Source organism: Camarhynchus parvulus, chromosome 2, assembly GCF_901933205.1.
Source record: "Camarhynchus parvulus chromosome 2, STF_HiC, whole genome shotgun sequence".
Lineage (NCBI taxonomy): Eukaryota > Metazoa > Chordata > Aves > Passeriformes > Thraupidae > Camarhynchus > Camarhynchus parvulus.
In genome coordinates, this window is record NC_044572.1 from 100525792 (window position 1) to 100541032 (window position 15241).

The 15241-nt window shown below is 43.3% G+C and overlaps 1 protein-coding gene across 1 annotated transcript in view; it reads right to left on the minus strand.

Annotated features, from left to right (window-relative positions):
• The window catches only part of RALBP1 (ralA binding protein 1), a 32856-nt gene extending 20905 nt beyond the window's left edge, over positions 1-11951 (minus strand). The window contains exon 1 of the mRNA XM_030970882.1: positions 11882-11951. The gene's annotated coding sequence lies outside the window, so the exon portion shown is untranslated. The remainder of the gene's footprint in view (positions 1-11881) is intronic.
• Positions 11952-15241: the final 3290 nt, after the last annotated feature.

A 15241-nucleotide genomic window follows, 5' to 3' on the forward strand; every position in this document is an offset into this window, starting at 1 on the left:
AACAGAAAAACTACTTAGCTTTCAACAATCAGTGAGCTACCGACCACATCCATACCTGAGTGGGCTCTTGGAGGAGCCAGCTCACATTTAGAATATCCAGCTGTATCCAGAATACTCCCTATTACTGAGGGTATTCCAGCTCTTCAGTAATCTAATCAGTAGGGAGCCAGCCTTAAAATAAATAATTAAATAATACCCTAGACATTTTAGAAATATCAAAAATAAGGTTTCCAATCCCATTATGATAAAGTCTTGCAATCGCATGAAGATAAAATCTCCAGATATGTGGAAGCACGTGCTTTCCAGTTTGGTTCACTTCAGGGAAAAGAGTATTACAGCCCCTAGCCTACAAAATTCTATAGAGCTCCATCAGGATGCAATTCACAGGCTGTTTCCAAGACACACATTTTGGAAAAAACAAAAACAGGATCCCTGGAAGAGGGATGGACAGTTGAATGCTTTGCTCCAGGAGAGAGCACATTGGAAAGAGATGGACCAGAACTGCCTAGGAAAAGCCCCTGTCCCATGGTGCTGCCTCCTGCACTGGCTGTACTGTCACACTCCTATTTTACCATAACATCCCACTTTCCTGGAGAGGCAGGCTTCGACAATTTATAGCCCACTACCTCTCCAAAGCAAGTAGTCTACAAGGAAAGTATGGGCACAGATCTTTGTTACAGGGTAACAACGAAAGCCCTATACAGAGGGTACACAAACTATGCCCCACAAGTGGCTCCGCCCACCCTCCCCACCACGTGCCTCATTCTACCCTTCAGGGATATCAGAGCAAGTCCTCCCATGTCTCTCCTCAGCTGAACCAATGGCCATGGAAGCAGTTTCAAAGCAGTGCTCTACATTATGATCACAATCAAATATTTAAGAGGCATTCTTGCAAATAACTGTCCAGGTAACAAGCTGTTTAATTGCTTTGCATGGCAGCTTTCTCAAGTAACAAGCAGAAGGCCTGAACTCTGCACCACGAGGCAGACAGGCACTGCACCCAGACCAGACTTCTGAAGAAGTATCTTGACTAATCAGCCACCTGCACTGCAACTGCTACTGCCCACCCTGAGAAAAAATTCTCATTCTCCAAACTTCCTGGCAATGTGCTACTCCACTGTTCAGGACTCTCTGTTTGTAACCCCAGCAAATCCCGCTCTTGGTTCCCATGGTCTTGTCAGCACAAAGTAATCCAATATCTCCAGTAACACTACTCAAGCCTGGTACATTAGCTTCTCACTCATGGTTTAGTCACACTCTTCCCCAGACTCTCGCCATTTGCTTCCTTGTCCCCTTTCCTGCAGTGCAGCTCCTCCACAATCAGGACTGCACCTCGTCTATCTCACAATCTTTTCCTCACCAAGCAGGTGTTCACAACCTGGACCTGTGCAACCCCAGTTTCACCATTCCTGTTCTCCACACCCAGTGTCTCATCTAACCTCACCTCTTGGCTGCTCACGGTTTCCCAGGTTTCCCTCACCACCTTCTATTTCTCCCACACTCACTTCTCGTTAAAACTTCTGCAAGTTATGGGCCACACATAAGCAAGGCAATCTGGGAGGTCTTCTCCAGCCAAATACAGGTTCCTCCTCTAAATTACAAAGAGCACTAAAAAGATTTGCCTGATTAGCAAAATATTCATTATTACAGAAAAGAGATATTTTCTTGCTAGCTGAATTCTCAGAAACAGTTTGAGGAATGTAGTTAGTGCTTTAAAAAAAATAAAATTGAAGTAACAGCCTCTGATACAAAACTTTTCAGCCCAAATTAAAATATGGTAGCTTTTGATAAGAGCTGAATTACTGAGTGTTGAATTGAATACTACAACTGTCCTGCTAACACATTGAGCCCTCCTATACTTCTGAAAACCGCCACACTGTGCAACATATGTAATACCCACTATTACTTAGACTGGCTTTAGAATTATTCCTGGTGTGACAACCCTGCCCCTTCTCTCTTGTCCACCTCTCCAAATTCCCACTTGTACCAACAAGAGAAAAGAAAATTTTACTTTTACTACTTAACAAAGGAAGGAAGAATATACAACAAAAGGCGTGCAGTTTACTTTCTTGACAATCACTGTAAACACAGTATCACCATGGGTTTTGTCTGCCCTTGGAGCTGTATCCAACTGTATCCAAATTCACATTTTCTGACAAACCCTTCAAAGAGTAGTCTAGTCCCCAAAGGTCTGCAGCAAGTTGTACAGAGATTATGATTTTGCAAATTAATACTAATTGTTATACTTTAATCAGTTCCTGGGCCAGATCTATTTAATGACAAATTCCCCTGATCAGAGATTTAAACTACAGCATTGCTCAGTCACACTCCAGTACCTAAATGCAGCCAGCTTGAGAACAGCTGTCAATTTAGTGGAGTCAGGGGAAAAAAGCAAACATCCTAAACCCAAGACTGGTTGAGCTGAATGTACTACAAATGACGTTAAAAAAGCAAGTGCTATTCAGAGTAAAAAATGCAAAATGAAGCAGATGAAAAACCAATTGATTTGGCATAAAATATTTTACAGGAGTTTTAAGCACTGCTGCTGTTCTTTCAAAAGCATCTGCAGACTACCCGTGACAGATCAAACAACACAGAATAGAACCTAGTTTTCCAGAGAGGCCAGAGCTCTACACACTCAGTTCCAACACCCAGCAAAAAACAACAAAGCCTATAAAAAATCTATTTTTGTGTTTTGTGGGGATTTTTTAAGAGTGTCTTAGCTAACACATGCTAAAATACTAGACTGGCAAGGGTAAACAGCAATTACCAAAGACTCTTTGCTTTGGATTTAACAGTGGCAACAAATCTGGGAATGCCCAGACACCAGAAATGCACACTATAAAGCACACTGGCCCTTCTGTAACAGAAGTAATTCACCTGGCAAATTCCAGAGCAGCAGTGGAGATGCAGTAAGGCACTGTGAGGCTCGTGCCAGCAGTGGAGTTCAAGCTCTGTGGAGCTCTTGGGAGCACACTCAGCTGACATGTGCAGGCAGGTGCCACTGCTGCTGCTGCACCATCACCTTTCGTACCCGTGCCAACTACAGCGAAACCAGGACTGGTGTGTGCCCCTCTGCCAACGCCACTGCACTGGTGTGGCTGCTGGTTTGCCCTTCAAGAGCCACCTGCTGCCACCCCCAAACACACAGTGCCACAGAGAGCCTTGCCACACTCCATAAATCTGCTTAACACGTAGATGGAATGGCAGAGCACGGGTGCTGCACACAGAACTGCATGCTGAGTCCAGACAGCGTGGCTTTTTAATCCAGTATTCAAATATCACCTTTCAGACTGGATATAGAAAAAAAATCAATTAGAATCACCATGCTTCTTCACTGAATTGGGTGAATTGTGATCATTATTTTATTCATAGAATTTTCAAACAGCATTAACTTTGCAGAAGTCACTTCATAATCCTTTAACTGGGAGGGCAGTACAAACAATCTTTACCAAAGGCAAAGAATATTCAATTCCATGGCCTTATCATACTCAGAAAGAAGCAATTTCTGAAAGTATATTAATGACACACAAACCTTTAGGGCTTGAACCGTGAAAATTAACTTTCTTACGCTTTACATTGCATTTTTGCCACCATCTATTGAGCAAAGATGAAAAGATCTATCAATTACAGGGTGTCACTTGAACTGACAACTCTGTAGCAGAAGAGGAAGCAAAGAACAGCTTTGCTTGGATCTCTTCATAGTGTGATATGATGACACAGATGATCAATTTCCATGTATGATTCTTTTCATGTTTAAAACCCTGCATGTTCCAGTGCAACAATGGCAAAACATGTTCAGCTTCAAGTGAATATTAAATGGAACTATGGTGGTTGAGATAAAACCCATTCTACCATAACAGCAGAAAGCAAAAGAAGACTTTGATCCAGAAACACTATTTATTTTTAGTGATTATTTAATAACTGTTTCTATCAGCTGATTATTCTCAGTGTTTATTTGAAATCTATGTCTATCACCTTTGCTTTTGGCTTAAAAGTCTTGTTTATTATCAAGCTAACATCAGTGCCTATTGACCTGAAAATCAGCCTTCACTGGTTGCCTTATTAAGTCCAATTTGAGTAGAATCAAGCACAGACTGGGCTGCACGCAAACGTTTTCCCAACTTAACAATAATGGACTGACACGTAACATTTCTGTGCTCCCAGCACAGCAGTTTTAAGCACAGCCTTATTGTAGATGCAGTTCTACCCACCAAAAGGTTTTTTCTGATGCAGCTTGTTTTATTTTGAGATCTGTTTTGAGACAAGCCAACAAAATAATTGTTTTGCTGATCCATGTTATGTCTGCAGCAGGAACCTGCAGGGAAGAGATGTCAATGTCTTTCAAATTCATGTGATATATTAAAAAAAAAAAATAGCATGGTATGTTAAGTTTCCGTACAAGAGTAGGGCTATACCATCTCTTCTTCCCAGACATATTCCCATTAATGCCAGTGACAATTCTTCATCAACACCACATGAAGGATTTAGCCTTTCAGCAAATTTCTGAATTTTTAGTTATTTTTTTCAGTACCATATGAAGAGATGGGGTTTACAAGTTCTGCTTTCCATGTCTGCCCCAGATTCACTCAATACCCAAAGGGAAAGTCAATTTAAATATTTACAAGCTCAGCAGATTATTAATTATGATTAACATCACCACCTCCAGGGCTGAGATGTTGCAAAATGTCACGCATGTGAACACAGAAAGCATTCAGAAATACATGGAAGGCAAGGTGTGGCACCACCCACCATGGGGCAGCTGTTGGTCTCTGCAGAGAAAGCAGGAATCTGTCATCCATTAAAATGCCAATTACTGGGACAGCAGCAGGACCCACAAGTTCACACTATTTGCCTTGTCTTCTATGCTAATTTACCTAGCCAGCCTTAGAAGAAAGCTTACATGAAACACCTGCCTTCTAGAAAAATGTATAAATATCCTTAGAATTTAAAATTAAATCCACATATACTTTCTAAAACAGGCTTCATTTAGCTCAGTCTGTAGCATCTACTGCAGCAATTTTCAGCAATCCTACATCTTGAGAATATCACCAAACCCCCCATACCTTAAGAAATGCACTGATTGATGTTTTCAACCTACTTGCCAAATACAATAAAAATTAACTGAATAACATACAACATTAAAAATACTGTATGCTTCAGAGATGGAGGAAAGGTTTGGTATTTGATAGCACAGGACCAAAGAAATTCTGATTGCCTTTCCAAATCTGTTGTGTTGCCTTGTCTAAACATAAGTCATGCTGCTTTAATTAAAATTAGAGCAGATAGTTTAATGGAAGCCTGAATACACATAAGACCAAAGATGGCCTTTGTCCTATCCCTCCCTCTAAAGAAGATAAACTGCCTCCATCAGTCTAAGGCAATTTTAAGAGTGGTGAAATCCTTGCACATAAGTACTAAAACCCACCAAATGTAATAAACCTACCTGTCAAAATATCCACCAACAACTGACTGTTCTAATGATAACACACTAACTGCAAAATTCTTTTACACGATTGTGTATCTTTTAGATGTGTTTGAAGTTTGACTGAAGTAACATTAAACCCTTACTTACTAAGGGATTTATCAAAAACAAGCAACCAAAAGAAGCCCAAAGAAAACTGCAAAGAAATTTGATCATAGACCAAATAAAATATCATAAAATTGCAGCACACAAAATGAATGACATATGTAAAACTAATGTGCCTTCTCCCGTGCTTTGTGGGGTCGTATACAGGTTCTGGCATATTCAAAAGTACATTTTGAAAGCCACTGCCAGAAAAATAGTTCTTATTTATCTTTGTGAAGGAACATGCATTTAAATATACACCCTAGTATATCAGTCACACTAATATACTAATATGTAGCAGCAAAGAACTCCACAGGTTCATCACTTCCTCTTTCAGCTGGAAAGCTGAAATTTGTTTCCTCCAACAATGTTTCAAAACCTGACTGCTTAAAAGGCATCTGCTCCCAAGTGGTGCAAACTGCATGAATTTTGGAGAACTGCAACCCCAAATTTCAGAATGAAAACTTTAGAAGCATGACCTGTGAAAGATCTCTGCATCTAGAATTAACAAGTGGCCAGCATGTAGAAAACTTGGAGAATTTGTCAAGATTAAAACACCTAAAGGACAAGAAAAGCTAAAACCACTGGACTGAAATAATCCAAGGAGTTTCTGGATAAATCAGTTCAATCACTTGGTATTTTTTTGCCCCCAAGGTTTTAGTCCATTCAATCAATTAAAAATATCCCACAGAATATAAAAAGCTCTTTAGGCTATCTTAAAGGAATGGTATCTCCTTTGAAGCCACCACAACTGAAATGCAGAAAAGGAAATTACTCTTTTCTTTGAATCCAGTTAAAAAACAAAAGGTATTTTGGGTTCTTTACAGTTTAGCATTACACTTTTATATACAGCATTTGGTTCACAATATTAAAATCTACTGGAGCAGTACAAATATAGTAAAATATCTGTCAACTTAATTACCTTTTACCAGTAATTATACACTACATTAACACACTCAGTATTAAGTATGTGAAAGCAGTATACTGGATACAGGAAAACAATACCAGAGAATTATGAACTTCCATAATATTCATGGCAGAAAACCACTACTACCATGAAATGAGAGAGTTTAATTGCTGGCATGTTGAGCACTAGAATTTACATTCAGCACTCAATTTAATTCATGCTAATAAAACTCACTGAAAATTTATTTTCATGGCAACATCCAGAAAAATTCTGCACCTGACTGTTGATCCTTGTATTTACAAAACACAACAGGGCAGGCTAGAAATGTTAAAGTAGCAACAAGTTTCACCACCAAAGTAAGATAAATGTTAAACCTCACAAAAGCCATTAGAGGATAAACATTAAATTACAGCTTCAAGCTCAGAGGTGTAAGTTCTATTTTAGAAGTTAGATATGATTTTAAAGAGAAGCAATACCCTTGAAATTTTCTTACTTTTTTTTTTATGAGAAAGAGAAGCTGCAATTTTTGCCACTGTGATATCTTTTTCCATACTGTCAAGTTAAGAATTATCATCATATATTGTGTTTTCAAAAGTCATTCTTCGAGCTCTGGTAGTAGAGTTCTGTGATCAGTTCCAAGAGCTCCTTTCTGCCAGATGTCTTGTCCTTTAGTGACAGAAAAAGCCCAGAGATCCTACTGAATTGTGAAACAGGAGGAAAACTTCATGGGCTGCCTTCACCTAGACACCAGAAACCTGTGAAATTTTCATACTAGAGAGGACAAAAATGTATAAAAATACATTTTATCTATACATAACTACTGGAATTGACTCAAGAATTAGTCACTGCTAAGAAATGTACAAAACAACGAACACGAAACTAAATTTATTCTCCTTAAAATAAATTTCAGTTTGGTTCAAACTTGCATTCTGATTTGGAATGTCAAACCTTACCACCCAGCACTCACTCCTCTTTATTCCTCTCCAGCAACCATCTGTCCCTTCCCACCTCATGCAAACAGCCATCACTCATCCCTTGCTCTCCCTGCGTGCCTCCAGAGACCAGAATAGCCAGTCTAAAAAAGCTCTGTTCCATGTGGGTGAGAAAGAGAATAAAGATGGCAGAGTGGATATGAGGAATGTGCTCCTACTGTTTGGGAAGATGACCCTTCCACTGCACTGAAGGGTGGGCCTATCCCTATGAAGAAGTATAGCCCCCAGCAGGCAAAATGGGGCATCTGTGCACCTGCACACAGGGTCTGCCCCAGCGTTGCACTCCTGTCACGCTGAAGCTGGCACCAATCATTAACCGTTCCCTGCTTCCTCCAGGGAACACAGAGCCTGCATCAGGCAAGGCAGGGATCACAGACAAGGTCATATCATAAATTAATGTGTACCACCAAGGATTATCATCCTTCTTTTAAAGAAATTTTCTCTTTGCATTGATTGCATAAGGTCTGTATTTCTGCCTACCTCCCTAGCACTTACAACAAATGGACAGACAGCAAGCTATTAACAATTAAGGGCGCACCAGGATAGATGAAGTGACTTACATCACATTCTTCAATTATTAGTATTATATCAGAATAGTTGCATCATTTTATTCTGCACTATTTCCTATTTCTGTAAAAAACAATACTAAATTTGCTTATTTAAAACACAACATTTTCTCCATAAATATTTTTTTAAGCTTGGCTAAATATCACATTACTATTGACACACATTAACAATTCGCTGTACGTACTGATTTATATTATTACTGTTTTAGCATCTGGCAAGCACTTTTTCTTTATTATTATAAAATTATGTGTTTAGTAAATAATTAGCTGCTATTTCTTAGTCAGGATCCTACACCAAGCTTCTTCTGGAAGAAACTAGGACATCTTCATTATCTGTACTTTTGTTTACTGAGTATCACAGGAACTAGACAAGGAAAAAAATACCAAATCGTGTTTTCTATTTAAAAACACCTTAATTAGTTATCAAAGGAAATACTGCTTGTAGGTAGTGAACTGATTGCTCTAAATGCTGTGATCTCAAGGCTTTGAATTTGCAGATCTCAGTCGTTGATGTATACATAGAATTCACCATTAGATAAGAAAAAGAGATGCTTTCTGTGCTTTTTTAATGCACAGCCAATAATAAAAAACACTAAGGACATAGTTACACATTCCAAATATTTCTGGTCAGACATACTTTGTTCAGGTATTAAATGTTGTTTTTACCTTCTTATTATCCACTGAAGCCACTGCACTTCCTATTTATCTTTTTCACAAATTCTTCCCTACTAGTTCAAAATTGTCACAACACTTTACTGATGAAACCTAAATAAATGTTTTCCTAGTACATTATCTGCTAGTAACAGGACAGAATAAACTAGAAACTCCTTGGACATATTTGAGGCAACTTACTGCGTGAGCCAATGTACTGGATCAACACTCCTTACTTGGATAATACCCTATAAATCCCCCACTTCCCAGCAGCTGCCCCAAGTAAGCTGTCGTTCCCCAGTTTTTACTGCAGCCTAAAGAAAAACTGGAAGCAGGGAGCACAGGATCCCTGCTGCTATTCAGCTTTGCAGACCTGCTGTCGCTGCCACCATCAAAGTCTGTTTCACTCTACTATACCTCCACCGAGTTTGTAATGCCTGATGTCAAGCCCAAAAGGTGAGGGATGGTTGGGAGGAGAAGGCTAAGCATGGACAGGAATGGAGTCACACCCTTCCTTTTTCTAAACTCAGCCTGCATCCTTACCCTTCTGGCTTTGGCCACGGCAAGCAGAAGATGTAAACCTTATCTGGACAGCAGTCACCCCTCAACACCACCACCTCTGGGGATGCAGCCTAAGTAAAACCTCCTATTTCTAGCCCAACTGTGGGCTCATTTGATATCCTTTTTTTTTTTTGAGCAATAATTTGAAAACCACCATCCACAAGGCTCTGGGGAACAGCAGAAGGAGGTGATGATGATAGCAAACCATGCACATAGCAAACCATGACTAGTTGTAAGGGTAGCGAAACATTCACTGATTCAACATAACCAGATACATTAGCTCAGAGACAAACTTGGTAGATTATGCTACACTATACTGATATAAACTGAAGGTAAATATCATACTATATTCTGGCATTTTGGGGCTAGCTACATGACACCAAGCTTTATCCAAGGAAAGTAAATTAGCATTTGGTGATATTTATTGCTGAACAGCAGCATCTTCCATATTAGTCTAAGAACTGCCCATAAGTAACAGCAGTGTTTACTCAGGAAATATGCAAACCTTTTCTGCAAGAAAATACAGCTAAAACTCACTGGGAGGAGTGCCTGAAGGGTGCAGTGCAGATGAGAACCCTAAAGAGTTCAGTGCAGGGCTTGTGCATATCAGCTTTGCTTTAAGGACATCTGCAGAACTGAGCCGTGCAGCTCTGAAGCAGGAACACAGTTATTGCTATTCCAGGACAATATATTCCAGTGTAGACATGCACATATAGAAATGGAAATAATCTGCCCTACAGAAAAAGAACTTTCTTCCCCACATAACTACAATCACACCAGTGATTTCACTGTGAAATCCTTACTTTGGGGAAAAGCCCCACCAAACCAAAGTACAAAATATGCCCTCCTACCCCTGAATACACCTGAACTAAGACAGAACAATGCAGAAGTTGCACATGGAGTATTAAGATTTGAAGGCAGCTATTCCCATGTTCCATTTCAGATGTGGGAAGACTAAAGTAAATTTATTTTCTCCAACCTAGAAATGAGATCGGTAGGACGAGGAATGTACAGTTCCCTACTTCAACAAAATAGACATTCTATTCTTGTAGTTAGCTAGAACATTACAGCAAAAGGGTTAATAAATTTCACACTCTTAGAAGTACTAAATGCTCAAAACTACAACAGTTTGGAAGGGCTTTTTAAAATTCCTGTTTATTTCTTGTTTATTTCTCTGTAGAAAAGAGCCCCCAAGAGCTTGTCACACTGACTGTATGGATTATTCCCAGACTGAGCTGAAATGAACTGAAGCACAGCACCATCCACCACGAGCTGTATGCAACACCTCAAGCAACATCAAAACCCAAATCTAAGGGATCCCTCTGCCATTTCCCTGTAAGCTCATTAATAAATTTACATCCATTACCATCCTGTGTCATAGCCAACAAAGCCTTAACACCACCCCTGAAAGGGTGAGTTATGGCAGTGCAGACCACTCATGGTAAGTACTTCGAGCTGTTTCCAGATCAGAAACCTGTTTAAGGGCACAGTTAGGGCTGTTTTCCTGCGTTGAAACCAGGGATTTGCACAAATCACCCTGGTTTATGCAACTGGCAAAAAGGCCTTAGCCTGGTTTTTTAAAATATTATTTTCTATCAACAATTGTCATGAATCTCAGGGACACTGGGGTGGGGTAAATCCAAACCACACCATTCTCATGAACAGATACTTTTGGTGTGGATTGCTGGCATTATCTTTCTCACTGGTTTGAACATCTGTTAGCACTTAAAAACAAGATGTATTTACTCATACATCACCCACTAACATATCCTTGGAAGTGTTCAAGGCCATCTGGGATGGGGCTCTGAGCAACCTGGTCTAGTGAAAGGTGTCCCTGCTCATGGCAGAAGGGCTGGAAGTAGATGGTCTCTCAGGCCCCTTCCAAACTATTCTGTGATTCTATGATGAACACGAACACACACTTTCTAAACAACATTATTATCAGGTAGGAAACACGACATCCTTAGAACCTGCTAATCACACTAGATGCAGAAAAATTACAACAACAGTAAATTTTTCTGGGTTTTAAGGTGAGACCTCTAGGTGAAGGTAGAAGAATATAAATCCCTGACCTCTCCCATCCCTCAAAAAAAACCCAAAAAAAACAGCTAAAAACGACCTTGCAAAGAGGCAACCCAGAGCGCAGACTGAGCTGCAGCGAACCCGCACGACCCAAAGGGAGCAAACGCCTACGGAAACAGGGCGCACAAGGTGCCCGTAAGGGCAGGAGGGACAACACGGCCCGTAAGTATCGCACAGGGGCCGGACACCCGCCCGGGCGGGGAACGGAGGGGGAGAGGAAAGCAAGAGAAGGAAAGAAGCAAGGAAAGAAAGGAGAGAGGGAAGGAACGCAGGGAAGGCAAAGGAGAGGCAGGGCGAGCAGCGACCCGAGGGAAAATGGGCGGAGCCTCCCGAGGACCCGCCCCTCCCACCCGCTCGAGCAGCCCGCGCCGGCCCCTCCCCCACCCGGCAGCCGCGCGCGCCGCGGGGCGGTGGCGGCTCGCGCCGCCAGTTGTGCGCCCCCCCACCCCCCGCTCCTCCGCCCCCGCCCGCCCGCCCGCCCGGACCCGGACCGGCCCCGCGGCCCTCACCGGGTGTCGGACCGGACCGCCCGGCCCCCGTGCCCCGCACTGACCGTTGGGGGTCCCGCTCGCCCGCGCGCGGCTCCGCCTCGGCCTCACGCGCGGCGGGCACGCCCCGCCTCGCGCCCCATTCCGCCGCCGCCGCCGCCCGGCGCTCGCAGGGACGGGCGGGGAGCGGCGCGAGCTCACGCCACCGCGCACGCGCCGCTGCCTCGCTCCGCGCGGCCGTGAGGGCGGGGAGGTGGGGCGGGCGGGCCCGGTCTCCCCATCCCCCGCGCGCAGAGCACGACGGGAGTTGTAGTTCTCTCCGGGGAACGCTGCCGGGAAGGGCACTACCGGTCGCAGCCGCCCACAGCACTACAACTCCCAGCGGCCAGCACGCCGCGGGGGGGGATCCAGCTCGTCTGCCCCCATCGCTGTTGAAGCCCCCAGGCCCGTGGGAGCGGGGTCCGGCTGCCTGAGGGGACCCCGGCGAGATATATGCGAAGCTCCCTCAGCGGCCGCCGAGAGCCGGCAGGTCCATCTCTCCTCTGGGAACGCAAGGAACGTAAGCGTCCCTGAGCCATGAGCTGGCCCTTGTGGCCAAGAACGCCGATGATATCCTGGGCTGCAGTAGGAAGAGCGTTGCCAGCAGGTCAGGAGAGGCGATCCTGCCCCGCTATTCAGCACTGGTGAGGCCGCATCTGGAGCTGTGTCCAGTTTTGGGCTCCTCCGTACAACAGAGACGTGGAGCTTCTGGAGCAGATCCAGTGGAAGGCAACAAAGATAATTAAGAGGCCGGAGCATCTCTGTTATGAGGGAAGACTGAGGGAGCTGGACCTGTTCAGCCTTGGGAAGAGACAACTGGGAGGGGACTTCATCAATGTCTATAAGTATCTGAAGGAGGGAGGATGCCAAGAGGATGGAGCCAGGCTCTTCTCAGTGCTGTTAAGCAATAGGGTAAGAGGCAACAGGCAGAAACTGATTCACAAGAAGTTCCATTTGGATATGTGGAAGAACTGTACCGTGCAGGTGACCATGCACTGGGACAGACTGCCCAGAGAGGTTGTGGAGTCTCCCTTGCTGGAGATATTCAAGCACCACCTGGACACAGATGTGTGCTGTGTGCTCTGGAATGATCCTTCTTGAGCAGAGAGGTTGGACCAGATGACGCACTGTGGTGCCTCCCAACCTGACCCATTCTGTGATTTTGTGATTCTTTTGGCAGAATGGGAGGTCAGCAAACACCACAAGCCATCAGTCTCAGTGAGGGAGCTGACACAGCCCCACAGTGGGGGCACCTGGGCCGCCTTCCCTGTGATGTTACTGCTGACAGAATTCCTCAATTCACATGAGAACAGCCACTGGCTTTGGCTTCATCCCACATAACAAATCTGACCTCCTCAGAGGAGTTATCCACTTCTCTAGTGCTTTCTGGAGTGCAAGGGAAATTAAGAAAGGCTCTGGATGCTGCTTGAGGTGACCTGTGCCAAGGAACACATCCCCATCTCAAGATGCATCCTGTTTACAGTGGTGTTATAAGGAATGTTGTGGGGGTTTTTTTTGCCTCTTACAATGCAAGTTTCTGTTACGTTGAGCACCTGCGTAATTTGAATCCCTTTCAGGATTGCTCATCAACAGGGGAATTTGTTTCAGTCAGAAGCAGGGCCGATTCATTCCCACAGCCTCAAGCATAATCCCCGGCCTACTGGACACATTAAAACTGTGGCAGCGTGCCACCTGCTCCATTTATTCACTTGGGACTCAATGCTGCTTAGTCCCTGTCGAATGAGCTCTTTGTGCCACCTCCTGCGGTAATGTAAAAGGTCCCCCACAGGAATTTGTGCTATTCAGTGGAAGCTACAAAAGGGAGGGTTGTAAACACTCCGATTAGTGTTGGAGCACAGCGATATTGTCTGCAGCACCTATTACATAACCTCGCAACTTCCAGGCTCCCTCCTCCTCTCCAGAAGAAACAGTGTAACAGCAAGGGCTCATAGGCTATTTAACTTAACATCACAGCTAATGTGTTTCTTTTTTTGTTACATATAAAGGCCACCTTACTCCTGGCAGGAGAAGAGAGAAGGGTTAGTTCTGTAACATCCCGTAGTAACTGGAGATGGTTGTCCCGTGGATGTGAGGATCTCCACTTGAAGCGACAGTGGCCGGAGGCTCTCAGCTCTGAAGAATGTGTATTATTAGAGGCCACTGCCAACAAAAGTTCATGCACAATGGGCTCATCAGCTAATGAACCCAGAATGAATTTTCTCCCACATTTTGAGGACAAACAAGTGATTGTGTGCGGTGCTGTCTGTACCAGTTTACTGCCATGTGAAACAGATTTGGATGATTTCTGACTTGCAAAATTCATTGTGGTCTGGGGCCAAGTTACACAGACTGAGGCACTTTCTTACACCCTCAGCTTGCCCCACATTCACTCAGTAAATTCTTACTGCTTTAAAGACAAAGTGAAGCAAGGATTCTGAGGTGGCAAGCTCCCTGCTTGGAAAATCAGTCTCACTGATGTACCTGAGCTTCATAAAAGTAATAAAATAATAATGGAGGGGAGCTTCAGAAAGGGAAAGAAAAGGGAAAAGGCATAGCTGTGTTAATTAATAATTCCTTCCTCCTCCTACTACTTCAAGAAAGCCAGTTCTGGAGTTGAGATTGTCTTGGACAAATGGGAGCCTACATGAGCTGTACCATTCTGGAATAGCTTCAGACATGCTCTGTAATTCTCCTTAGCAATAAAGGAATACACAGCAATCAAAAAGATTTAGCTTAGGAAAGAAATTAGTTGTCCACATACTGAAACAAACAAGTGGAACAATGAGAGCCTGAAGATACAACAAGAAAACCTGGAAGTAGTAAATTAGTTAATGCCTTTGGGGAAGAAAGTATGTTGTTCATAGAAGTTACCACAGAGCAGGAGAACAGAGCCAATAAAGGTGCATGATGCTGAACTCTGCCTTAGCAACTCCTATGAGCAGTATTATGGAGCCATAGAATCACAGAAGGCTTTGGAATAGAAGGGCCCTTAAAGACCATCTATTTCCAACCCCTCTGCCCTGGGCAGGAACACTCTTCCCCTAGAACAGGTTGCTCAAAGCCAAATAATTCCAAGTTCTCTGTGGTAGGAAGAAAATTTATAAATTCTTAAGCAATGACAAGGGTATAAGAAAACTTGAGCCTTGGCCACCTTTACATCCTAGATGTACTTGTTTGAATCAGGTTTGCTCTGTTTCTAGGAAGATTTTGTGTCTAAGTGTGTTTTCCCATGCGAGTAGCACATATTTTAATGATGTACTGGTGATTTGGTGAAAGATCTCGTGCCAAGGGAATGTGTGAAAGGTGTTCCTTTTGCCAAGCCCAACAGACATTACCATCCAACAGGAAAATGTTAGGTTGTTGTTTGGCTCAGCAGGTGTCCCATC